At 41.0% G+C, this 26,411-nt stretch overlaps 1 pseudogene; it reads right to left on the bottom strand.

The window, feature by feature from the left end:
• Positions 1-21,596: 21,596 nt before the first annotated feature.
• Positions 21,597-24,825, bottom strand: LOC110293336 (annotated as a pseudogene).
• Positions 24,826-26,411: the final 1,586 nt, after the last annotated feature.

Raw genomic sequence — 26,411 nt, 5'->3', positions numbered from 1 at the left:
AAGCCTGCCTGAGAGCCTAGAGATTGGTGATACAGACAATGACAGCCAATCAGTAGGTGGCAATTTGAAGACAACTTGCTTGGGTCTAATGGGGTGGAGGGTATAAGGGATAGTCCAAGAGAATTAATAGACAAGTTTGCTGCAGCATTCTCATCTGCTCTTGGAGTCTGAACCACTGGTTGTTTTCACACCTTCTCACCCACTGTCCCCAAAGGGGACACTGGACAGGTCAGAGGACTCAGGCAACACTGGGTCATCCCTCTTCAGTCCAACCTTTGAGTCCACATGAAACAGAAGAAGGAATCCAATATATGGAAGCTCCTGTGAGATATTAAGATATTCTAATGGTATATGATTTGGACATTTGAAATATGCTTTGTTCTTGCTGCTCCTGAGTTAGGCCTAGAACTAATAGCACTTGTTCTATTCCTCTGTCATAACTCTCTTTTAGATTTTTTTTTTGACAGGGTTTCTCTGTGTAGCTCTGGTTGTCCTAGAACTCACTCTGTAGACCAGGCTGGCTTCGAATTCAGAAATTTGCCTGCTTCTGCCTCCCAAGTGCTGGGATTAAAGGTGTGTGCCACCATGCCCGGCCTTTTCCTTTTTTCTTTTTTCTTTTTTCTTTTTGGATTTTTTTTTGTCACTACTCTTTTCAGTTCTTTTAGTGACTTATTTTCTTCTTAAATATGACACTGATGCAAATAAAACTGGAGATACATTTTGAGGGATTTTAATTTTTATCCTTTGTAAGGGTACCCCAACTATTCAGTTGGAAAAGGCCGAATTGATTGTTATCAATTCCATAACAGCAATAGGGCTACTTCTCCAGAAGGGAGAATGTTGATGGTGAGAAGCAAAATCTGGCTATGTGGAATAAGTAATCAACCCAAAGAAAAGTAACCTGCTTTAAAATCATTGAGCAGTTCCCAAGTTTGTGACTTATGAAGAAAATAAGTATATCTATTAAACATAATTTGATTGATTTTTTGTTATTTTTCTTATAAAAGTAAGAAAAAGACAGCAAAAGAGAATAGTGGGTTATTGGATATTGAGAAACTAATGTGTTAGTATCTGGTTTGATGAAAATAGTTGCAATTCTCATTGAGTTCTCAGATTCCTTATGGGATATTTTGGTACCAGTTTTACTCTTTTTTTAATAATTTATTTATTTATTCACTTTACATCCCAATATCAGCTTCCCTTCTCCACACAGTTCCCTGCCTCTCACTTTCCTTCCCCCATTCCCCACTCCCCTTTTCCTCTGAGAAGGGAGATACCCCCTGGGAATCTCAACCTTAAGTCACTGCAGGCTAAGTGCATCCTGTTTTACTGAGACTAGACAAGATGGCCCAATTAGAGGAACAGAATCGACAGACAGGAGCCAAATTCAGGGATATCCCCACTCTAATTTTTGGGGGACCTGAAGGAAGATCAAGCTGTACATCTGCTACATATGTTCTGGGTACCTAAGTCCTGTACATGCTTGCTGTTTTGTTGGTGGATCAGTAGCTGAAAGTCCCCCAAAAGTCCAGATTAGTTGTCTCTATTGGTCTTTTCTGGAGTTCCTATCCTTTTTTGGTCCCTTAATCCTTCCCCAGAGTCTTCTATAAGTCTCCCTGACCTCAATCTAATGTTTGGCTGTGGGCCTCTGCATATGTTAGGGTAAGCTGTTGGGTGGAGCCTCTCAGAGGACAGTTATGCTAGGCTCCTGTCTGCAAGCAAAACTTATCATTATTGATAGTTTCAGGGTTAGTTCTTGCTCATGAGATGGGTCTCAATTTGGGACCCAGTTTAACTTACACCTCATTGTTGAAAATCGTTGCTCACAGTTGTAGATTTTGCCAAAATCCATGACTTGAATAACATATGATTATGAAGTAAAGATATGTTTCTCTGTGTAGATGGGGCTGATAGATATCTTATAAAGAGACATGATCAAATATTACTTTAAGATGAATGTCAGATTGCAGTTCAACAAAATTCCATTAGAAAATTAGCAGGTCACATGTTTATATCAACTGAACATTTAGTTGCAAATACTCTTTCATATTACCCTCTGAAATCTTAAAATTAGCTTTCAAAATCTTATATCTTTTGAAAAACAAAGCTACATTTTTCTCGGTATTTCCAGCAATATGATCAACCAACATGTTGAAGTTCATGTTGCCTTGATTTCAGATAATCATAATCTCAGTTTAATTTAGAATGTTGTTATGATCTGAAATGATATATTGATAAGTTGTCTTTTACCTTGAAGGTACATATTTAACTCATTTACATAAGAGGTTAAATCCATTAAAATTCTAAGTCCATAAGTTCTGGGATACCATTAGTAACTATAGCAGGTATACTGACAATGGACAAAGAAAATTACTTTAGCACATCTTTCATGCTTCATACAGATCTCTTGATTCAGCAGTTGTTAATGCATTTGTCATTGGCTCTCTTAATAAAAATGTCAACTGGTCCTGTGTTTGTATTATCAGAGCTGCCAATCCCCACCAAAGCAAAGCTTTTAAATTGAGAAGACCCATTATCTGACATCCTGTGTTGGACCACCACAGAGAGTGATAAAACTGCTTAATAAAGCTCAAGACTGGACAAGTACCTAGGTTGATGCTGTTTTGGCCAGCAGCCTCCCCTCTGTCAATGTTCACCACTACAGGATTGTTTATTTTTATTTTCTCTTTAACACTGTCTTCTGGCTCATAAATAACATACTAAAGGAGCAGCCATTCTATGTACTTTAGGCATCTCCTCAGTAATTAATGTTACTCATTGAATTTCTGGTTTAAGATAGAGACAGACATTTTAAAATTTCATTACTATAATCAATAGATCAGATGGATCTGCTTCGGAGCAAGGAACTTTTAAAGATACAGAAAATGCAGGTCCCATAGCCATGCTTGAACAAATTAAGTTGTCAGGAGGCACATTATAGCAGTTTATTTAATTTTCAAATCCATCTAGATTTAATAAAACTCCATACCTTTGCTGTGTAATGACATTTACTTGACTAATATTCTAAACCATGTCTAATGGGTTGTATTTCTTCAAAGATGCAGAAAGTGAAATATTGGGGGGGGGGTTAGATCCTTATCTGGTCCCTTTGATTCAAAAACAACTTTTCCATGATGTTAGTTTGTTGCCACAGGGACAGTTCAAGTAAACAGAGTTTTGAAGTTGGTGAATGTTTAGGTGCTTGGCAAAAATTTGTCTTTGAAATTTTAAATACTGATAGGTTTGGATCACATGACATTTAACAGGCCAACTGAGATAGGAATAAATCTTAGATAGCACTATTTTATTAATGCTATCTATCTGTTACATGCCCCTAGCCAGAAGTCCCAAAGAGAACAATGAATCTTAAATAATGTTAGATGGTTATCTGAGTGAAAAACTAACCCAAACAATAAAATTTGTTTTTCTAAGGAATGGCTTGGATGTGAGGTTGGCTAGAAGCAAATTTGCTAAATGTCAGGGTGAAATGAGATGCTGAAATTTGGCTCACTGTTATTGATGGAGGAAATTCCTATGGTTTGTTTTTATAGCTAAATTAAATTTAATAGAATTTTCTAACTGGCAGACTTAATTTTGTTATGCAGCCCCCTTCATTTTACTGGAAAGGAGATAATTGAAATCAATACATACCTTATTCTTATTATTTTATGGGCACTGTAGCAGCAAATGGGGATATTGTAATAACAAGTCTCTGAGGTTCTTCAATACACTGCATCTTATTTTTCCTGAATGGCTGTCCAGTAGTATTTGAAAAGCAAGGAATTCTATTATTTCATCATACTTTACTATTTTATTTTAAAATTCTTTCCTGTTGAGTCTATCTTGATTTCTGGAAGTTCAGGAACATAGTATTAACCACTTTCCCTATTATTATACAACATCCCAGCAAAGACAATCTAACATACAAATGGTTTGGTCTGTATCACATTTTGATGTTAGAATATACCATGGTGAAAGAGTTGGGACTGCAGAATCTTCAGACAGCTTATGGAGTCCAGAAGCGAAGCCCAGTGAAGGGAGCAGCCCAGTTAGATCTTATCACTTCAATTAACCTAATAAAGAATGTTTCTCACAGGCCAGAGGCTACCTAATCTATATAACCCTGCACAGGTCTGCAGGAGGCTTGTCTCCCAGGTGTTTTGATGATCAATATTAATCATTACGTTTAGTGAGTCCTGTAAGCCATCAATGAGAAAATGAACAGGTTAGGTTGTATTCAGTTTACTGTGTCTGGATACTTTTCCATTTCACAAATTAACTTTTTATAACATTCATATCTAAATTTAAATAAATAATTCCTCAAAATTTATCAAATTTGAGGTGATTTCAGCCTGGCAACTTCTTTACAATTACCATGGATATAAAGGAGACTTAGAGGGACATAGGTAAACAATAAAAGTGAAAGTGAATTTCCTCAGATGATGGCTTCTCAGTGCCTTAAGACTTGGAGGAAAATGGGAGAGAGGAACTAGTGGGTAGGGTACCTAAAGAGACAATTGGAAGAACTAAGAGGATTCAGTTCCCTTAAAATATACAGGAGCTGGCACTCACTGAGTAGACTCCCAGCCTTAGGCCCCATTACGTGGGGAAATAAAGCTGTTACTTTTCCATTCTCTGAATGTCCACATTCTGTCATTCCAGACATTCAAGTCATTCTTCATCTCAGGAAACTAGTTTGCTAATCTCCTAGATGGTCATCAGCAGCCCCCCCCCCCCCAATTACAGATATAGGACCTGAATGAGGGTGGCTCGGGAAGTCATTAACAAACTGCATGTAAAACACTCAAATATTGTCTATATAACAATTATCCCTTGCAAGTGGAAAGGAGAAAAGGATGCAGAAGATAGTTTGAGAAGCTTATTCAAACAAAACTGGAGCTGTTAACTGTACAAATAATAACATGCTACAAACTAAAATAAATGTTCTTTGTTTTAGTTGAATAACTAGGAAAATTAGAGAGTCTAATTCTTGCTTTCCAAAATAGGAGTGAGTCTACATGTCCTGAACTGATAAAAATTGTCAAAAAGTGGATGAAGCTCTCTTATGTCTGCAAAGGAGAAATGTTGTGATCAAAATAAAGAGGGAGGCCAGGGCGGGGTAGGGAGAAGTGGGATAGGAAAAAGATGCCCATGCATCTATCCACTCATCTCTGGGTGGGCATTCCTCTGTCCCACTCTTCACGGGGTGGCCAAGGCACAGCCCTGGCTGCCACCCCCCACCCCCACCCCCATCAAGCCACTTTGCTAAAACCACCAGGGTTGTGGGAGAGAGGGAATAGGGGAAGAAGTTCCCAAAACTAACCAGAGTGCGCAGTGGAACTTGAAGGAGCAGAGCAGAGATTCTAAGGTTTAAGAGCTTTATTATAGAAATGCAGAGGAAAGAGAGAAGGTGAAAGAGAGAGAGAGAGAGAGAGAGAGAGAGAGAGAGAGAGAGAGAGAGAGAGAGAGAGGAGGAAGAGGATAGGCTAGAGAGAGAGAAAAAGAAAGGATAGAGGAGAGAAAAGAAGAAGTCAAAGAGAAGGGGAAGAGGATAGAGAAAAGAGAGAGGTGAGAGGACAAAGGGGTGAGAGAGCGAGGTGGGGGCTGAGCACCCCTTTTTATGGTCTTCACTGTTGCTTGGTAGCTGGGCAGGAGTTTAGCTTGAAGGTCAGAAGCTTGGGCCATTGCTTATGTGACTACTGACCATGCTTCTCTTGTGGGGGCTGTGAGAGATGGTACCTTAGGCAGAGGACGGAGTTCCAGGAGCATGAGGGAACACCTACCATGTCATGTAGGTGAATTATGACCATTAGGGTTCAGACCTCAGCTTGACTGGAGACCAGCCTGCAATTCACCACAGAGAAATAGTGAGGATCAATTTTATTTTCCTTCTTAAGACAATAGAAAGGAAGAACTCAGAAAGAAAATCATAGATTTCAAGGGTAGTGGCCACCACAAGACAGGAAACAGAAAAGGCAAATGGTACAAAAGTCCCAGTTGACTGCCTTGGGGATTTCTAGATGGGAGGGTAAGAGGTGGGGTTGGAATATAGGTGGTTGTGAGCAATGAAGACAGCAAAGTTCAACATACTAGTGTGCTGCACAGGGTGAAGAATATGGGTTTGCATAGGTCTCCCCCATCACAGAAGCAGTTGGCTGAGTGCAATAGTCATATGTGCACAAGAGTAATAGAGGCCCATGAAAGAACCAAGATGGCTTGAACAAGGTAAAACCATTAGTGCTGGAAATTCCAACAATATTCAACAGCTAGAAAAGATCACTCCATGGTCCACTAACATTGGAATAGCTCATTCAGAAGGCCCTTGTTTCAGTAATGGGAAGTGATTAATAGAAGAATAACCAGTCTTTTGATGCCACATTAAAAAATTAAAGACCCCCAAAGTAGCCTAAAGAAAGATTTCATCATGTACTATGTAAAGGTTATACCAACTGTTATATCACAAATTATACTAACTGATGAGAAGGATACACAGGAACTAGAAATCTCATCCTTCACCAATAGGCATGTAAGATGATGACCACTATGAAGACCTAGCAGTTTGTTATATGGCTGAATTATTGCTGCCACATGCTTCTCCCAGTGTGCTTCTGAATACATTCTAGAAGAAAAAAAAAGCACTATCTGTTTACCCTCCTTTGTTAAAATGATTAGTTCAAGTAAGTTAGATAGTCAAATATGCCTTTTGGAACGTCTATGAGGATGTTTCTACAGAGAACTAGTTAAGGGTGAAAGAAAGACACTGGACATTGACAGTGACACATAGTAGGTTGGAGGCTGACACAGAATACATAGGCAGAAAGAGGAAGTCTGGGAATGTTGGCATTTTTCTCCTTGTTTTCTAGCTGTCAAGTTCACTTTTTTCATAGTTTCCTGACATGATGGATGAAACTTTGAAACCATGAGCTAAATAAGTCTTTCCTCTTAGGCTGGAGAGATTGCTCAATGGTTAAAAGCACACACTACTCTTTCTGAGGACCTGAGCTGGGTTCCTATCATCCACATAGGATGACTCACAACCACCTGAAACTCCCGTTCTAAGGGATACAATGTCATCTTCTAATCCCAGATAATCAAACACATATACACAAATAGAAAACAAATTTTAAAAAAATCACTTCCAATGGCTTTTTTTCGTGGTGAGGGGCAGCATTATGCGATAGTGATTAGAGAACTCACCAATATAGTATGCTTATAAAAATTACATTTAAATGAAAATAAAGTACATTTAGAGAAGATCAAGCTGAAAGGAACACAAATATCCAATAGTAAATGAATAAACAAATTATAGCTTAGCCATATAATGTAATACTACACAGTTTTAAAAAGAATAGATTACTGACTGATGATTAATCTCAAGGCCTTTGACATTGAATTTTAAGTTACACCATCACATTCTAGTTATCAAGCTTTGGACTGGGAATATCAATACTGACCTGGTGCTTCAGCTTGCATAGGACATCCATAATTTTGAGAGATAATCTCATAATAAAATTTCTCCTGTGCATGTATGGATGTATGGTGGCTGGGAATAGGAATTCTCCCCATTCCCTCCTGTATTTGAACATTATAATGCAGTTGAATTTGCTATTTGGAGAGACTATGGAGATTTTAAATGTAGAGCATTATTGGCAGAGGTATCTTACTGGCGATGAGCTTTCAAAGTCTATTGGATCATCCTACTTCCATTTCCCTTTGTTTTATTTCCTAAGTGTTTTGTTTCCTAAGTTGAGGTGTGATTGCTCAATTTCCTGCTCCTGTCACCATATCTTCCCTGCCATTCTGTACATTCAGCCCTCTGGAGTTATAAATCAAAATAAACTTTCTAAAATTGCTTTTGGTCGTCATATTTCATCAAAACAACAAAAGTAACTCATAAAATATAAGTATTCTCTATCCATCAACTATCCATATGTCTATGTATCTATCTATTTATCTAACTATGTATGTATGTATGTATGTATGTATGTATGTATTTATTTATTTGTCATCTATCTACCTATCTATCTATCTATCTATCTATCTATCTATCTATCTATCTACCAATCATATGTCTACCTATTTATCTAACATCATAATCTATTTATAAAAATTATAACCTATCATCTAGTATGTCTGTTTATCTCTTATTGAATTCATTTTTCTGGTTAACTCTAACATATTATTCTTGTTAGATATAACATTACTAAACATAGATATAACATTACTAAACTATAACATTACTAAAATTTTTATTCCTATTTATAAGATAAGAAATAAATACTTTCATATGTTCTGAGCCAGAGTACTTCTAGTGTGCATTGGGCTTTACATAATGTGTTTGAATGTATTATGAGGTTATATAGAAATTGTTATATAGAAGTTGGGATTTTGTGACTTGTTAACTGGGTAGCTCTGGATAAGTCATCTCACATATAAATCAAGATGGACAATTTTATTGTGATGGCTAACTGAAGTATTGCTTAATTGAGAGAAGGTCAGCGTGGAGGTGAACATTTATAATACTGCCACTTTGTAGTCTAAGGTAGTGGACTACAAGCTTGATATAAGGTTGAGCTATATAATGATATTCTATTGAGAAAGGACAGATGAGGGAGAAAAAATGGAATAGAAAGTTTTCTAACTATTTAGAAAGTTTTAAATTATCAGACATAGCCTTAGAATTTCATCTTTGCAAATCTCCCCTTCTCAAACTTGTCTTATAAGTAGTTACCTAACTTTTTTATGCCAATGATATGCACAATCTACATAAATATCATTTAACCTTTGTAATCCTACTCACTTAAAAATGTTTACAGATAAAAATCATCCTCTATCAGATAATTCCAGGAGAGTGTATACATACTTGTCTGAGTGTAAACTTTAAATACCTGAAATAAGAAAACACAGGATCTTATTAAATTTATAATTTGAATTATTTTTGATATACTGAGCTGCATATTTAACCAACTCAGCATAGCTACTGACAATAACATCATTATCTCTGATAGATATCGATGACCTTCCGTATTAATAAGACATGAGGTTTACAGTTTGATTCCCCTATAACCTCTTTGAAAAAGAACCATCAGAGAAGCCTACCATGTGTAAATATTTTTAAACAAACTCAAAAGTGAATCCTTACTCTCAGTGCTTTAAGAGCTTTCCAATAGCATTTTGCATGAAAGAATCAGAGATGGCCACTTTAGTGGTAGAACTCATGTAACCAAGGCAGGGTAGAAGCTAACTTTCCCGACAATAAAAACCACTATGTGAGAATCCTATGTATGGAATACTTTCCTAGATACAAGTATCTTAGTATCTTATATACAGTAGTCTACTTTAATTTATATTGCTGTGATAAAATATTCTGACCTAATGCAATTGTGGGAAGAAAGTTTATTTAGTTTATATTTCCAGGTGACAGTTCATCATTGATATCAAATAACAATCAGAAAAATACCCCACAGGCATATCTTCTGGCTAATCTGATGTAGGCAGTCTCTCCACTGAGACTCCCTTCACATGTGACTTTAGGCCTTGTGAAGTTTACAGTTAAAACCAAGTAGGACATCTGGATTTTTCCAACAAGGGAAGGAAGCCTTTCAAACACTCATGAATTTATCTTTTGGTTATTTGCTTGTGGGAAATAAATACTTTTACAATTTTCTATTTTTTTATTTAGTTGCATTCCATTTGGCCTGTCTAGGAACATACTTAAACCATACTTGCAGTTATTGCGTCTATGATATTTCTAGAGCAATAGCTTTTTAAACAACCTATGGCCTCTACTTCAACTTCAAGTAGACAATAGGGGCCATTTATTGACAGAGTCTGAATGTGTTCTCTTCTTGCTCTGCTAACAGCCATGGGCTTGTTCCTAGAGGGAAGAGCAATATCCATGGGCATAGATTTTGACTATGATGTCTGTTTTGTTTTTTCCATACAACCTATTGATCATCAACTCTGATTTGTAATAAATTCAGTAAGCAAGCATTTTGTGTTTTTCATGCATAATTCATAGTTGTGAATCAAGTCTTTGTAGACAACCTTTCTGTTTCATTGGACCATATCCATTTTCATAATCCTGTATGATCAGTTCATTCCTTTGTCTCTAACTGGGGTTGGTATTACAACAATGTTGTATTACAACAATGCTTTTGTATCAGCCTTACAAGAGCTGTCACTACATGTTTACACAACTATGGCCAGGTCACTTGTCATTCTGAAACAGTAAATTTTGAATGTGCCTGTAGTAATCGTTGTGAATTGTACTACAGATTTCTTAGTGCACACTAACATATTTTTATTTGTGCATAAGGTACATAATGAACATCAATGACATTTTCCTTAGTATAATTTAATTGTCCTTTGGTAGTAGTGGTGGGGCTTTAGTGCAGTACATTAGAAATCACATGTGAAGTAGTGTGATGAGTCCTGTTTCTCTTCTCTGTTCCTTTCTTTTCCTCTGTTCTCTTTCTAGGCCAATCATTGTCTCTTCATCCATCTCTCTCTCTCTCTCTCTCTCTCTCTCTCTCTCTCTCTCTCTCTCTCTCTCTGTGTGTGTATGTGTCTGTGTAAAAACACTCATGCATGTGTGACATTGAGGCCTTATGCATGCTAGACAAGCACTTTTAATCGAACTGTACCTCCCAGTCCATCTCAGAGCCCCCTTCCCCATCTTTTAGATCAAAAGCTTCTTCTACTCATTGGTCAGCTGGCATGGTATCCTTCATATCCTCCTCTAGCCTGATCTTCAAATGTGTGATCTTCAAGGGTAAGAACATTCTCACTCTTCTAGTAAATATATGAGACACTGTGTTTCTAATGTGCAAATAGTAGGGTTTTATATATTTCAGAACATGGATGATTTCAGGGATGGCGAGTGTCACATTCTATTAACTTTGTAACTGTTCCTATACTTAGTTTATCAATGCCAAAGAAGAACTTGATGGTGTGTTTGTAGGACAGTCAGAACAATGTAAGAAAAGAGGTACAGTTGTATTAGATTATAGTTGAGTTTTTTGGATTCCAAATCTGCCAGGATAGCTGAGGGAACAAAAAAGAGCCAGATGGGTCCCAATATTCCCCACATGTCAGAATCTTTTCCATTTTCTTGAAAGAACTGATAAAATATAATAAAACTTTTTTGTTGTTGTCATTAAATATAGACTTTTACATCTTCAATGTTGCACATATTAAAGACAATGAAGTCATTGGTTCAAATATTATGCAAATCGCATGCAATTTTAAAAAAGCACTTGGACTTGTAATGATCTCCATTGTACTTAGGATACTTCTAGAGACATTTTATTGACTGAATAGTTAAATTAGGCTTGTGAGTTGACATCAGAAATATCAGCTTTATAGGTCATCTGTGTTAATAGCCATCATGATTTCACTAAATTTGCTGCTGTACCCTTGCTGATATGGAGAGCAAGGACTGTGTTCACAGCTAAGGCAAAACTCTCCTTTCAAACCAAGTATTTGCCACTATGCTTAATAGCAGGAAAGCCCCCAGTGCAGTTCTTGATAAAATCATTTTCTTTGGTGAGCCCTTCTTTTGATAGAATTCCAATAATTGAACAGGTATTTATTGAGCCATCTTGGATATATGGCTTATCATTTGGAATACAAATCCCTTTCAAAATAGATTTGTATGGAACTATAGTTTCTAATGAAAAGCATTTTCTTTTATCCTGTACAGCCATATGAAAACTATAGAACATAGGCCATTTTGCTCAAAGACCTGATAAAGCATTCAAAGAACATGTGTCATAATAAAGGCAATGTGTTTGAGTATGCAATGTCAGTAAAAGTGCTCTTTTTGGACATTGTAGAGTTTGAGTCCTCCACCTCTGTACTCTGCTCTAGACTTCAGAGTTCCTGGTATCAGGGATTCAGTTGAAGACATTCTTACTTTTAACATACAGTAACTGAATAAAATGCCTATTTAGAGATAATGATTTAACGTCTCTATGATAGCAAGTTTCAAAAGAAAATGAATCCAAACCTTGTGTCATCATTCAGATAAACCTAGTGTTTTATCAGACAAAGGTTAGGACCTGTGAAATCTTAACACGTGAATCCTATTTGGTGACATGATGTCTACTTTGAGCAATATTGAGAAGCCCAGGCTAGCAAGGCCCTGACACATTCCACAGTGCTTATGCCATTACCCTGGATGATGACACATATCTGGCAAACAAGAAAAGATCTAGTACAGAATCATGAGAAAAGTTTGATATGCTAAAAATGAATGCAGAGAAAGTCATTGTTGGTCAGGAAATTGTGATGTAATTTGTTCACATGTTTGGCTGTTAAGTTTCATACCTGGAACAAATAGCTGAGGTACCTATTTAATAAAACAAAGCAGGTCTGGACTCGGGGTCCTCTTAGGGTCCTTCAGTCCTTACCTGTTACAGGGTGTGGCTTGCATACCCCACTCTCTATATTGAACTCTCCAGCCCAGGGGCTGGGCAGCCCTTCTGGAAGAGGCTCTTTCTTGTATAATATAGACATCACTATCCCTTTTTATACCTTTTGGATCCTGGATGCTATACCTGTTTCACCTCTCTCCTTTGTCTATTCCCCTCTCCCTCTCCCACATGGTTCAGGGTCATGACCACTCTGGACTTTCCCAGAGTGTCTGTTTCTGGCTGTGTTCTCATATGTACCTATAATAAATTGAAGTGGAAGTATTTGGACTCTTTTGAGGCTCAGTTGTGTCATGTGATTTTTTTTTTTTCTATTGTTGAAGCAGACATGTTGGGAGATCTTTTCCTGACAACAGACACACAGTATGGTGATTTTCTGGAAACAGTCTGGAAAAGGGGCATGTGCTGTTTTGCTAGAGTAGACACTTGAGAGAACACATGATGTTTAGAAAAGGTATAAATATAACCCAACAGATGGTAGAGATTGTTGTGTGTTATTGGTATACCTTAACATTCTTTGCTGGCTGTTGTTGGGCATGGCTAACACTGGTCTTCACTGATGATGCTGTATGGTATTTGTTCGCCTGGCCAATCTTTGTTGGACATTGTTTGTCATGACTTCATAGACAGAAACACACCAAAAAAACAAAAAACAAACAAAACAAAACAAAACAAAAACTTCTGGTGGTGTTCTGGTGGCTTCTTGCCACTTTTGCAGACTTAGGCCAATTGGCAGAGCCTCTTGTTTTCTTCTGGATTGACCTGCAGTTGCTGATACATGAACAGTATTTGGGAGTGGATCAAGCCGCCTGTGCTGATTCTTTTGAACAGAACTGCTGATATCCTGACAACACAGATAGAATGTGCTCAGAAGAACTTTGTCTAAACAGGTTCACACTCTCCTTTGCTCTATCAACCTTTCTTTTTCCATTACTTCTCATGGATGGTGGGCTAGAAGGGAGGATAAAGCATTTAAGAACCCTTATTAAAAGTAGGTTTTGAAAAATCTAAACCCTCAACAAACATTCTCCTCCACTATACCTAGGAGTAGTGGTGTACTTTCCTTTCCTTATTATTTCTGTTTTCATTCATCTGCTTCTAAAACTGGGGAGAGTTACAAACAAGCTCCCTTTATAAGGTGCTCATCCTTTCCTAGATGAACCTACCTGCCCATTCTGCCTTCTTGGGCGAGGATTGATTGCCAGTGCTAGCTTGTACCACCCAACATATTTCTCTTCAAATCTTAGAGTCCAGCTCCTCAACATTTTCTTAATATCTGTCTCTCCTCACTTACTTGGTAGGTGTCCTATGTCTCTTCTGTGTTCTTTTGGCCTATCCACAACATGGACATCTCCTTTCTATGCCCTTTTGGGATGCCCACCATGTGGCCATGTATGCTTTATTGGGGACCAACTAGGTGGGTAACTCTACTAAGACACTCCTCTTCCTCTACCTTTTCCAAAAGCCTCTTCCATCCCCCATGCATTTTTTTCAGCTATTTTCTCCTCTACCTTATCTAACCACTTATATTTCCCTTTCTACTGGGTAAGTTCCATTACAGAGCTCCCTGCTTTATCTACTTTTTCTATGAAAGCCACCCCTGTGTACCAGGAAGCCTCCTCTTGCCCTACTGGGCCCCCATCACATAGAAAGTGATACCATTCTGTGTTGTAGGACACTTCTTTCTGACAAGTCTCAGTCTGCTTAGGGAATACTTGGATTGAAATTCTAGTCATTTCACTTACCCACCTCTACTGCCTTTGCAGAGGGAACTTAATAATCCTCTTCACACCCCTATGTACCTCTCTCACTCTTTGACTATGGGCACTTGCCACAAAAAACCCAACTCATCCAATCGACTTGATTATCTACTCAGATTGTGAAAGAACCTTAGACTTAGCAATATCATTAGCCCTTATGGCACAATTTTTTAATTGTAACAAGCCTGGACACACACTTGAGACTGACAAGCAGTCTCAATGGCCAAAGAGTACCACATTTGACTACCAAATCCCCACTGATCTTGACAAACACTGCCAATTCATGGACAACTGGACTGAGTTTGCCTATGTGTGGGCTTTCTTTGCTCTCTATTCTCACTCTTCCCACTGTACTTTATGCCATGCTCACCAGTTTTTGTTTTTGTTTATTCTGGAAAAAGTCAGATTCTCTCCTGATGCTGACCAGAGGAATCTGGATTCCTCTGCTTCTACTCTTTTGGTCTTTGATTTACAGGATTTGGCCCCACCCTGGCCACCTTCTCAAACTAAGCTGTTTCCTTAAAATCAAACTCATTTTCTGGTACCCTCTCAGCCAACTCACTGCCTTAACATTAACTTGACCTAGAGTATACTTTCTACATCATCTTCCCCACCTCATAACTGCTTCTGCACTGATGGTCTTTTCCCCGTAAGAGAAGTGGCAGGCTCTATTGGTCCCTTTCATGTATATGTGCCTTTTCCAATGCTGACCTCCTTCAGATAGAAAAGCACCTGCCTTCTTTCTCTGTTGACCCTTCTAACATCACTAAAGAGTTCAGGTGTCTTATTCAAACCTATAACATCACTTGGCATGAACTGTATATTATTTTTTCCTCTACTCTCACTCCTGAGAAGAAGGAGAGGGTCTATCCCCCATACACATGAGGTCCATTGCATGGACAATTTTTGTACAGTTGAGGCAGACACAGTTTCCAGGGAGATCCCGAATGGAACAACCAGGACAATGATGAGAAACAGTCCCTGGGCAGATTAGACTGAGATAAAAAGTGTTATTTGTTTCCTGACTGGCCTCTGGAAGGCATCTCATATTTTAATCAATTTTGACAAATTGAGAGAGGCCATCACCCAAAGACCAGATGAAAATCCTTTTTGTGTTCTTTGCCCACCTTACAGAAGCCGTCCTTCAGTATACAAAGCCAGATTCAAAGTCTCAAGAGGGCATACTTTTTATCAACTCTCACTTTCTCTTCCAGTTAGTTTCTGATATTGGGGAAAAAAAGTTAAAGTGCTAGATTATGATCCTCAAACGTTCCAGAAATACCTGTTTAATATGGCATTTAAAGTGATTAATGGAAGGGAGGAGTAGGTAAAGATATATAAAGCTTCCTGTGACAGCTCTTGGCAGCTGCCCTTAGATCTCTTCCAAAGAAGATGGTGGGGCACAGAAGAATTCCAACTGCAGCATTCTTCAAATGTGGCAAATCTAGTCACTGGACAAAAGACTGCCCTTCACTTCCACAGCCACCATGACCCTTCCGAACTGTGGACAAGCAGGATACTGCAGAGTTGATTGTTTGAATTTGGTTAGATAAGATAAGCCAGTTCCTTCTCTATAGAAAAGTCTATAATATATTCTGGGCCTGGCAGCCAAAGACTGATGCTGTGCTGCATCCTCTTTCCCGAAGGAAATCAAGATCATCATGGAGGAACCTAGGGTGACCAGGTTGTTGATATGTCTGTCAGTTTTAATAAATTCACATAGATCCTTGTGATGGGTATTGATAGTCAGCCCTACCATCCAAGTGCTACAGGTCAACTCCTCTGCTCTCTCTAGGGCCGTCTGATAGCTCACTCCTTCTTCATTACACATAGTTGCCTATGTCCAGTTTTGGGTAAAGATATCATGGTTAAGTTATAGTTTTCTCCTTTCAGAAATGGTGGTGGATGGATGGGGTGAAGAACTCTGGAAGGGGGGACCAGGAAGTGGGGCAACATTTGGAATGCAAATAAATAAGGTTTTTATTGGATATTTTCTTTATTTACATTTCAAATATTTTCCCCTTCCCAGGTCTCCCCTTTGAAAACACCCAATCCCATCCTCCCTCCCCCTGCCTCTATTAAGGCAGGCGCTCCCCCCACCCACCCACCCATTCCTGTCCTCCTGCCCTGGCATTTCCCTACACTGGGACATCGAACACAATTAGGCCTAAGGTCCTTTCCTCCCATTGATGTCTATGAAGGCCATTTTCTGCCACATATGTAACATGGCCACATCTATAGTCATGGGCAGATCCATATGTATTTTTTGGTTAATGGTCCAGTCCCTGGGAGCTCCGGGGGATCTGGCCTGTTGAAACTGTTGCTCCCTCCATGGGGCTGCAAAATCCCTCAACTCCTTTGGTCCCTTCTCCATTGGGGACCACTGAGCTCAGTCCATTGGTTTGCAGCAAGCTTCCCTCTCTGTCTTTCTCAGGCTCTGGCAGAGCCTCTCAGGTGACAGCCATGTCAGGTTTCTATCAGCAACCACTTCCCAGCATCCACAATAACATCCTGGTTTGATGGCTGTATATGGTATGGATGCCCAGGTAGGGCAGTCTCTGGATGGCCTTTACTTCAGTCTCTGTCCCACACTTTGTCTCCATATTTCCTCCTCTGAGTATTTTGTTTAGCCTTCTGGAAAACACTGAAGCACCCACATTTTCATCTTCCTTCTTCTTAGGGTTCATATGGTCTGTGAATTGAATCTTGGGTATGCTGAACTTTGGGGATAATATACACTTACCAGTGAGTACATACAGTGTTTGTTCTTTTGTGACTAAGTTACCTTACTCAGGATGATATTTTCAAGTTCAATCCATTTGCCTGCAAATTTCATGAAGTTATTGTTTTTAATAGCTGAGTAGTATTTTATTCTGTAAATGTACCATATTTTCTGTATCCATTCCTCTGTTGAGGGACATCTGGGTTGTTTCCAGCTTCTGGCTACTAGAAATATGGCTATGATGAACATTGTGGAGCATGTGTCCTTATTAAATGTTGGAGCATTTTCTGGATATATGCCCAGGAGTGGTATAGCTGGGTCCTCAGGTAGTACTATGCCCAATTTTCTGATGAACCACCAGACTTATTTCCAGAGTGGTTGTATCAGTTTGCAAACCCACCAGCAATGGAGGAATGTTCCTGTTTCTCCACACCCTCACTAGCATCTGCTGTCACCTGAGTTTTTCATCTTAGCCATTCTGACTGGTGAGAGGTGGAATCTCAGGGTGGTTTTGATTTGCATTTCCCTGATGACTAAGGATGTTGAACATTTCTTTAGGACTTTTCAACCCTTCGAGTTTCTTTAGTTGAGAATTTTCTGCTTAGCTCTGTTCCCCATTTTTTTTCTTTTTTCTTTTTTCTTTTTTTTTTTACATATTTTCCTCAATTACATTTCCAATGCTATCCCTAAAGTCCCCCATACCCCCCCACTTCCCTACCCACCCATTCCCATTCTTTTGGCCCTGGCATTCCCCTATATTGGAGCATATAAAGTTTGCAAGTCCAATGGGCCTCTCTTTCCAGTGATGGCCGACTAGGCCATCTTTTGATACATATGCAGCTAGAGACAAGAGCTCCGGGGTACTGGTTAGTTCATCATGTTGTTCCAACTATAGGGTTGCAGATCCCTTTAGCTCCATTTTTTAATAGGGTTATTTGGTTGTCTGGAGTCTAACTTCTTGAGTTCTTTATATATATTGGATTTTAGCCCTCCATCAGATGTAGGATTGGTAAAGATCTTTTCCCAGTGTGCTGCTTGATATTTTGTCCTATTGAGAGTGTCCCTTGCCTTACAGAAGCTTCAAAATTTTATGAGGTCCCATTTGTCAATTCTTGATCTTAGGGCATAAACCATTGGTGTTCTTTTCAGGAACTTTTCCCCTGTGCCCATGTGCTCAAGGCTTTTCCCCACTTTCTCTTCTATTAGATTCAGTGTATGGAGGTCCTTGATCCACTTGGGCTTGATCTTTGTACAGGGAGATAAGAATGGATCAATTTGCATTCTTCTACATGTTGACTGCCAGTTGAACCAGCACCATTTGTTGAAAATACTGTCTTTTTATCCCACTGGATTGTTTTATCTCCTTTGTCAAAGATCAAGGGACTGTTGTAGATGTGTGGGCTCATTTCTGGGTCTTCAATAATTTTTTTTTTAAAAAATTAGGTATTTTCCTCAATTACATTTCCAATGCTATCCAAAAAGTCCCCAATACACTCCCCCCCACCAGTCCCCCACCCACCCACCCCCACCCCTTGGCCCTGGCATTCCCCTGTACTGGGGCATATAAAGTTTAATAAACAATAATTTATACTTTTTCTTTTTTTTCAACCAACCCCTCTGGAACTTTTCCTCTTCTCCTAGCCTCCATACTGGCATTAGTGATACCCCCTACCCCTATTAGACTCCTTTGTTAAGCCAAAAATGTGGGGCACTTGATCTCACTCAGTTGCCTCACAACATTTTTTCCTCTCCTTCAATAAACTGCTACTCTGAGATTTAACCTTCTTTCCCTATTGTTCTCAATACCATATTCCTCTAAAACATAGATAAGGCTTAAAATCTATCATATGGAGCTTTCTTGATAAAGGTATTCTCAAGTGCACTCATTTACTATATAATATCCCTGTCCTGCCAATACTAAAGCCTTATTGTTCTTATCACATAGTCCAGGACCTCGGGGTTATTAATACAGCTGTCATTCCTATTAACCTGGTAGCCCCTAATGCTTATACTCTATTCTCTCCGATTCCCTCTTCTACCTCTTGTGCCTTGCTTCTAGTCCTTAAGGATACTGCATACTCAGATTCACAGGATCTTTTTACCTGGTGGAATCCTAACATGGGTACAACTTACTTGGACTGTCCTGCTTTGGAGATTGTGAGACAGCTCCTTTTTGTGTGTGTCCAGGCTCTAGCCACTGACCTCTTCTCCCTAGATGTGTCCTCCAGCAACTAAATACAGCGTTAGATGTCCTACTCTGAAGCTTTTTACTTTTGCTGGCATAATACACTGTGCAGCTTCTCAAGTTTTTAGGATACAAAAGATCCAAAGTCTTCCCTTCCAAAATTAAAATTTCTGTCTCTCAGATCAAGTACTTAGATTTTTCTGCTATCCCTGAATAATCATGAACTCTTGATCACAAACAGTACCTGCAGTCACTCATACCTCCAAGAACCAAGGAAGAGATTTTCTTCTTCTTTGGCCTGCATAACACCTTAGAACCTTTTTTTATTCCTAACTTTTCTATTCTTGTTCACCTCCTCTATGAAGTACCTAACATCCCCCCTAACTGAACCTCTAGAGCCTATTAAGTTTATCATGCCTGATTGTCTCACTTTTTTTTTTCTGAGACAGGGTTTCTCTGTATAGTCATGGCTGTTCTGGAGCTCACTTTGTAGACCAGGCTGGCCTTGAACTCAGAAATCTGCCTGCCTCTGCCTCCTGAGTGCTGGGATTTAAGGTGTGCGCCACCATGCCCGGCTGATTGTTTCACTTCTAAGATACACTTCAACAGACCTTTGCCCTAGCTATCCCTGATCTTGACCAAACCTTTATCCTATATACTACTGAAAATTGGGGAATGATTCTAAGAATTTCAAGAAAAATGAGAGGTCCCACCTTCACCCGTGTTATCTCTCTTTCCAAACCTAGATATATCAGCAAGAGGATGCAACTTTACTGATGTTAGTGGTAGTACCCCTACTGTCCCATGGCTTGTAAGCTCCCCTTTGGTCACCCTCCCTCTCATTACACCAGGTCAAGGATCTTCTTTCATACAAGAGTCTTTCCACTGTCTCCTATTGTTCAGCTTTTTCAAATTACTTTCTTAGAAAACCCCAATCTCTCAGTTAATTCCTGCCCTCCACTTATCCCTGATAGTCCTTCCTATGTCCACTAGTCTCACCAATTTATGCCCAGAGTAACTCAAAACCCTTGCTTACAGAAATCTGTGCAGGTTAACTGTTCTGGTTAAAGTTATATTTTAAATTTAAATTAATCTGCTGACGAGATATAAAACAAATATGTCTTTAAACTGTAACCCCTACTTGTTTAAGAATAGATAAACCTGTAAGCCCCACTTGCCCAAGAATAACTTCCTGGAGTGATGGAGACAGTTGTTTATGTGAGAAAATAAGCTGTGTGATTTGGTTCTTGTACACAAGGTTCGTTGCTTCAAATGATCACAATGTTCTTGATCACATGTAGGTGGGAGTACGTAGACAGGAAGTACATCAGAATGTATGTTTGTCCCTGATTGGAGAACAGTGTAAAAGCATTGTGGGTTTTGTCTTTATAGGCCTCTGACTACCACAATTTGGCTCCAAGTTCTGGCAATCCCAGATATGAATCTGGCCAATGTCCATTGTCCTAACCAGTATTTAACAAAGCTTGCTTAATTTTTTTTCTCAAAAATTGTGGTAGTAGTCTTAGTCTTATCACATGGTATTAATAAAAGACTCCAACCCACACCACAGTTCAAACACTCCGACCTACCATACCACCTCACCTCAGAAGATAACTACTCCAACCCACCTCACAGAACAGCCATTCTATCCCACTTCACAGCACAACCTCTACCACATACCTTATACGGTAACCATGCCAATACATCTGACAGGGGATCCATGCCAAATCATCTTACAAGGGACCCACTGTCTCACAAGCACAGGCCCAGGAAACTATTGGATTGTGAAGAACTTGAAAGAAAGGTTTGGCCATGGTTTCAAGGTTTACCTTTGTGGAAAGTATGATTTATTATTTTGACTTGTAAGTTAGGTCTTATTCCGCATGGATGTTAGACACTACTGTCTTGCCAGTAGTGTCGTTATCTTGAGTTAATTCCAAGAGAGATTCAGCAATGTGCCTATGAATTGCTGTGTGAAATGGTCAGGAAAACCATTTGAGTGATGTCTCAGCCTCTTTAAACAATAACATAGCATTGGGCAAAAATTTCAGAAAGGCATGAATTATAATTTTTGCAAAGTTTTATAAAATCTATAATTGCATGGCTAAATTGATGATAAAAAAGTTGTCTTAAGATTTTTTTTTTAAACATGGTAGTTGTATTTCAGGCATCATCTCCACAACAACCCTTGTGAGGTAGGCTGTATTTTCTTATTCTACAAATGGGGAACAAGGAGCTCATAAGAGGCGAAGTGTTTGCCCAAGACACAACATTCAGGATTCAAGGCAAGGTGGGGTTGGCTCCAATGCCCACAGGTTTTCCTCAAGGGAAGAAATCTCTTCTAACAAAGATCCTCAAGAAAAAAGTTCAGGAACTCTCTGCCCAGTTAGATGGGCCCAACCTCATATCTACTCCTAGACCTGGGCAGCTGGATGTCAGGACAGGTACACAGTGGTCCCAGATGGTTGGCTGTCCCCACAGCACTGGTAACAATGCTACGGATGATGGGTCTGGCTGCCCAAGCGCTGGGGATGAGGCAAAGGCCGAGTTGCTCCAGAGGTCTTGTGGCTACAAATAGGCAGTGCCACACTATTGAGCCAGGAAGTTTCTAACAGGTTTGCGGAAGCAGGCACTCAGGGTGGGTCCTGCTAGGCTGGTGCTGGCACTGGACCTAGGTGAGGGAATACAAGACCCTTCTCCAGTGGTTGTCTCTGCTTTCTCGGGGCCAGGTGTTGATGGCTTCCTCCCTGGCTTCTAGACATTGGGGGCTGACAACTTCCCAGCCAGGGTTTGGCTTTCTGGCTTATCTCTGGTCACTGTGAGTTCTGATGGGGATAAAGTTCTACCCTCAGTGTCAAAGTCATGCAGCTGTCGGCTGACACAGTCATGCCATTGTAGGCCCTCAGGTCAGGGTAGATGGCAGGCAGCTGATGCAGTGCCAGCATCTTCAGCATGTGTGACATGCAGCCCTGTGGGGCATGTTCACACAGCGCATGCTCCTCTGACAGAGTGGTGGGCCATAGTTCCACACGGTGGTCTTGGAGCACATGGTTCACAGAAGCCAGACGCTCCTTCACCAGATGGATGAGCACAAAGATGGCACTAGCCCGTACTATATGAGGGAAGGAGCACTGTTGTGTGCACACAAACTTCTGCATCTGGGACAGCAGTTTGCCTAGTAGCCCCTGAACACCCTGGCAGTCCTGCCACACAGCCTGACTCCATGGCCCAGTTGTCTCAAGCCACTCCCACTGTTTCTCAGATGGAGAATGGGTTACAGAGCCTGAGATGGCATCGTAGATGGATCTGTGCAGCTCTGTAAAGTGCTGTTCTGGGGAGTCCACTGGGGCTGCAGTGGGAACTTGAGCAGAGGGTAGAGAAAGGCCTGAGGCTCGAGTAGGAGCAGGAGCAGGAGCAGGAGCAGGAGCAGGAGCAGGAGCAGGAGCAGGAGCAGGAGCAGGAGCAGGAGCAGGAGCAGGAGCAGGAGCTGGGAGGCAGGAGCAGGAGCAGGAGCAGGAGCAGGAGCAGGAGCAGGAGCAGGAGCAGGAGCAGGAGCAGGAGCAGGAGCAGGAGCTGATAATGGAGGTAGAACAGAGGCTTGGGCTGGGAAGGCCACAGCTATGGCTGGTGGGCTAGACAGGACCAGGTTGAAGCATGTCACTGGCAAAGGCTGAGTGAGAATCTGCAGTCCCATGGGCACAGGCAGGGGTTGGGTGCAGGCTGTGCAGGGCCAGGGACAGGGATAGGAGCCAAGGTAGGGGGAGATGGGACAATAACTTCAGGTTAGCGCACAGGATGGCAAATCTTGAATTTTCAGAACACGAAAACCCTTGAGCTATGGAAGTTGGTCCTTGGTGTGGCTTCTGCAGTTACTTCAGGGATTTCGATGACCATCTTTTTTAGGCCAGTCACATCTGACACTGTGTTTTCTATACATGGCCCATCCACAGCTTCAATGGGCTTTTCATGTACCTCAGGTCTAGGAACCTTGACAAGGACACCCTCTGCCATCGACTTCTTCACACTCAAGTCATGAACAGAGCAGTGAGACCTGGAGGCCCCATCCTGAGCAGGTAAGTTCCCCTTGTAATCTTTCTCTTGGCTCTTTCTGGTGCTTGGAACTGAGTCCTGCTCAGCCATATGCTCTGTTATCTGTACATCCTGGTAGTCACGGTAGGGGACCAGACCGAAACAAACAAACAAAAACAAAAACAAAAACAAAAACAAAAACGTTGTCAATCACAGGCATTGGTGGAGAGCTGGGAGACCTTGCCTAGTATCCTTCTGTGGAAGAGATGGGGGCTCCTTAGCACAGGGGTGCAGTGCTGGTGTGGTGTGGGGAACTGAACTGTCTAAGATAACAACAGGTACCCCAGGACACTCATTGAGCCTGGGTTGGAGTTGCTTTTTCCTGCAGGTGGGCAACCACATCTCTTGAGTTTCTGGTGTTGGCTTCTCTGCAGGTCTCATGGGCTCAGAGCATGGTTGGCTAGCTGGCAAAGGCTTGCATGTTAGCTGGAAGGCACAAGGCTGTGGCACAGGCTGTACACTGTTCTGGGAATGGGAAGGTGGTGTTCCCCCAAGTCCTGGGGAGACCCCATAGAGAGAGAGGTCGTCCCTGGCATTAGGAAAACCCAGAGTTTGGGGAAAAAGTGCAGTGGGCACCTTGGGGCATGAGTGGGCTCCAGCTTGAGCCCTGGTGAGGGTGGTGGGAGGGGGTGCAGAGGAATAAGGATAACTGTCTATCCTAAGAGGAGGCATGTAGTGAGTCTGGAGTGACTGTTGCCTCAGGTAGGGGCTTCCCAGCAACCCAGCTTGGTATGCAGACCCCTTCTGGGCTCCTAGAGGTGGCAATGGGAGCAAAGAAACATAGCTTTTCTGGGTGATGACAAGATGAAGGGCAAGACAAGGCCTGTGGAGGTGGGGGCAATAGATAGTGGGGCTGTCACTGCATCCTGGCAAGGTGGTCCTAGGGGCTGGACAAAGACTGGAGGGAGCCTCAGACATTGCTTGCTTGGGATCCCCAGAATAAGGACTGGTGAACTTGGAAGCCTGGAAAACTGTGCTTTGGATAGTTCGATACTTCTCCAAGAATGCCTGGCATGGGGAAAAAGTCAGGGAAGAGTCCTTGCCAGGTTCCCCAGATGGTAGCCTATGCAAAAACGTCCCATCCAGGGACTTGCCCTTTCCAGGAGTTGTAGCTAGAGAACAGGGTGGGTCAGCAGTAGGCAGCAGGGGCCCACTCACCAGGGTCCAGTCAACATCCCATGGTCTCATTGTTCCCCCATCTCCAAGACAAGTAGAGAGTCTGTAACACAAAGTGCTGCCGGTAGACAGGCTTGGGCGCGACCAGAGGTGGACCTGGATACTAATGATCCTGGGACTGAAGGGAAGCAGTTAATTGGAGTCTTGTATCTTTTCAGAGCCTTCTGTGAGAGGGCAGTAGAGCAGGCAGTTTGTCAGTAGGTTGTCACCTCAGAGTGGGGATCCTTCCATATCAGTGGGGTACAAGGATGGTTATGGGGTTCAGGGTGCCAACTGTTCAGATCCTGCCTTGAAATTACCTCCTATGGGGCAGAAGAAGTATGCACCTTTGTAATTGCAGGAGTCCTGGTTGCCAGCAGAAAGGGGCAGGTCATGTCCCAGCCTTGGGTCTGACTCCAGGCGAGGCAGCTTGCCATACATTGTAGGCCCCAGAAGTGCCAGAGGCCGCTTCTCTGCCATTACTGTGAAGGTGTCAAGCTCTCCTGAATCCTTGCTACTTGACTTGCTGACAAGGTGCAGTCCAGCTATCCAACAATGGCTTGCTGTGAACAAAAATTCCAAGAATCCAGTAGTTGTTCAGTCCACAAGGCTGTTCCAGATGAGTCTGATCTTTGTATATGCTTGCATCCCAAAGAAGTAGGCTCTAATGCCAGTGAAGAAATAGACTTGCTAGCTAGATGAGAGCAAGCAGGCAAAGAACCTGTCTTAAGAATTTAAAACTATTGTACTGACATGACTTCACAGCACAAACACTTTTCTTATTCCCAATAAAAACCACGAAAATATCATTGGGAACCCAACCTACTTCAAAGGGAGATTGTACCATACATCAAAGTTCAGAGCCTTTTCAATGGGACATGGGGTGCTTTTGGCAAACAGCACAGTGCTTGTTTTTGGGATTCTGTGCTCGCTTGTTTGTTCTATGCAGATATTCATAAGTAGGCAATCCATTTCATCCTCCAGTTCCTATCTGTAACTAATAGATTTCTGGAAATTGCTCCTGTGAAGTGTTCTGGGCATATTTCCTTTCTCTTTGTCCTCACAGGTTATCCTCTATCCCAGTCCTAGAAGGTGTGTCAGAATAGCAATACCAGGCAGATACCCACACATGCCACAGAAATCTGGAGAAATCTAAACAAAGAGGCAGATTGCACAGAAGTAGCTACATCTTGAATTGGCCTTTCTTCCGACTGAAACCTGTCTGCTTTTGGTTTCAGATGGGCTATTGATCTGCAGTAAGTGGAAGGAGATTCCGCTCCTCCAGCTCTGAGGGCTCACTAAATTTCCATTTCCAAAGCTGTATAATCAAGCACTTGAATAAGCTCTTAACACAGCTGTAAATTGGCAGACCACATACCTGGGCAGCAATTGGGACATACTAAGTGGGAGGAATTAATGCAGATTTGTGAAATGAATGGCAGGTCACTTTCTTCCTAGTGTTCTAAAAGGAACAAGGAGTATCCTGGTGTCAAAGTAAGTGGATATTCAAATATGTGACCTCCCAGCAGCTTCAGGCTGCACTCCAGAGAGCTAACCTTCTGGAATGGCACAGTAATTAGTGTCAAGAATCTTTTCAAAACTGACCTCAATTTTAACAGCAAAGAGCCTGAGAGCACTGAGGATATGTCTAGAAATGGACTTCTAAGGGCACAGTGATGATTCTGAAGTATGGTCTGTGGAGCAGAGGAGCTGTGAAGTTCTCTGGAGCATTCTGGTGTGCTGTGGAATACTTTGGGGGGAGGGGAACTTTAAGATGCTTGGGAACATACATACAGTGGTTCTCTGAGGATTCAGCAAATTCAGGACCGCTGTATAAAAACACAGAAGGGATGCAAATGCATTTCCTTATGTTTAAAAAGTCAATATCTCCAAGCAGGTGGATGGTATCTAACTGATTCCATTCCTTAATATTCACAGGCATATATGTGTATGTACATATACATATACATGACTTATTATAAAAATAATTACAAAAATGTTTCCATTAAAAATAATCACACAACTAAATTCACCAAACCTAAAGAGAATCCACTGAACTTATATGC

The sequence above is a fragment of the Mus caroli genome, chromosome 4, assembly GCF_900094665.2.
Source record: "Mus caroli chromosome 4, CAROLI_EIJ_v1.1, whole genome shotgun sequence".
NCBI lineage: Eukaryota > Metazoa > Chordata > Mammalia > Rodentia > Muridae > Mus > Mus caroli.
The sequence above is the reverse complement of the archived record's forward strand: the minus strand, read 5'-3'. Positions and strand labels throughout refer to the sequence as shown.